The following is a 1,883-nucleotide window of genomic DNA, read 5'->3' as shown; positions in this document are numbered from 1 at the left end:
AGTTGGATGATACTTATATGTAACTTTATATAAATATTATATATATATATATACACACACACACACACACATTGTATAAATTTTGTATATAAGTGTATCTTGTATTTTCTAGTATATATTATAAAAATTATATATAAATTTTTATAAAATGTATAAAAATTGTATATATATACTATCATATTGTATAAATTTTGCATATAAAGTGTATCCTCTATATTTAAGTGTATCCCTTATGTACCATTAGTGTATATTCATTGTATAATGACAATCTTGTTTGTATATATTTTGTATAGTGACAATTATAAAATGTATAAAAATTGTATATATACTATAACGTTGTATAAATTTTATATATAAAGTGTATCCTCTATATTTTAGTGTAACTGTAATGTACAATTAATGTATATTCATTGTATAGTGATATTATATTTTGTATATTTTTTGTATAATGACAGTCTATTGTATATAAATTGTATAATGACAGTCTATTATTATATAATTTTTGTTTCAATACTAATAATTCACTACTAAACCAAGCCTATATCTTGTGTAGTGACAGTCTATTTAGTATATTCTTTGTACAATGACAGTCTATTTTTGTATATATTTCACTATACAGATTTTTGTTTCAATACTACTAAGAACCAAATTTTTTGGTTTCAATACTATTAATTCACTTGGTTTATTTCAAAAAGACTGAATTTTTATAGGCTAAAGAGAAAATTAAATATGCAAGATCCATCAATTTGTTCACAAATAAAGCCACAATTTCTAGACAAAGAACACTTGAAATGTCCAAGATGTGATTCACCAAACACCAAATTTTGTTATTACAATAATTATAATCTTTTTCAGCAACAGTCACTTTTGTAAGAGTTGTCGTGGGTATTGGACCAAAGGTGGTACTCTTAGGAATAATCCAGTTGGTGTCGGTTCTCGTAAGAACACAAAACATTCTTCTTCATCCAATAAGGAAATTTCCTCCTCAACGACATCGTCTTAAGTTTCATCTTCAAAACCTTATCAGATAACAAAACTAAAACCAGAGCCATTTGATATGCCTGAAATTCCAACTTTTTATCAGAACAGTAGGAGAGTGATTAGTATGACTAATGGGCAATTCGGTTCGCTGATGGAGTCAAACAGGTCGCAATTTGGGACTTTGCTGGAAGCTTTGAATACGAATAATAATGGGTCCAATTTGCAGTAAGGTGAATTTGCAAAGGAATCAAAATACCAATTCGGGTTCCGGTTCGGACTCAAATGGTAGCCGCTAAAATGAGAGTAATACAAATGGATATTTGGGACAACAACGGCCATGTGTTAAGTGAAAACGATTCCAACTTCCACCTGTAAACCAAACAAAGTGAAAAAACCAGTGCAAAGATAAGAAAAAAAAATACGTATGACAGAAAATACACAGAAAATCCAGGGGAAGACGTTAAATATATAAAAAAGAGAAGAGTATAAAGACAGGAATGTGATTAGAAAAAGGGACATGTGCTTTGGAGTGAAGATGAAAAAGCGTATGATAGCTGAGGGAGAATGAAATTAGGGTTTTGAGTGGCAGTGGTCTTGTGCTAGCCTTTTAATTAGTTTTGGGTTGTTAATTGTATTGGGTTATTTTATGGCTATCAAGTGATATAAGTTTGGCCCTAATGGCTACAAATGAACTTTGCTTTCTAGGGTAAGGCAAGTGAAGCCCTTGCCTTAGGCCCCCAAAAATAAAAATTGCTATTATATTATTATATAATATATACTTCATAATTTATATTTATATAATTATTAATAAAGATTTCAAATTTTAATGATTTTTAACATTTGGTAGACGTAATATATATCTACCGTCTAATCAATTTTATTTTTCTTTCTTTATGTATAGT

General features: G+C 28.7%; 1 pseudogene; it reads left to right on the top strand.

Annotated features, from left to right (window-relative positions):
- Positions 1–729: 729 nt before the first annotated feature.
- LOC142166500 (dof zinc finger protein DOF3.6-like) lies at positions 730–1,578 on the top strand (annotated as a pseudogene).
- Positions 1,579–1,883: the final 305 nt, after the last annotated feature.

This window comes from Nicotiana tabacum, chromosome 11 (genome assembly GCF_000715075.1).
Source record: "Nicotiana tabacum cultivar K326 chromosome 11, ASM71507v2, whole genome shotgun sequence".
Taxonomy (NCBI): domain Eukaryota; kingdom Viridiplantae; phylum Streptophyta; class Magnoliopsida; order Solanales; family Solanaceae; genus Nicotiana; species Nicotiana tabacum.
Note: the sequence above shows the minus strand (reverse complement) of the source record. Positions and strands in the feature narration are given on the sequence as shown.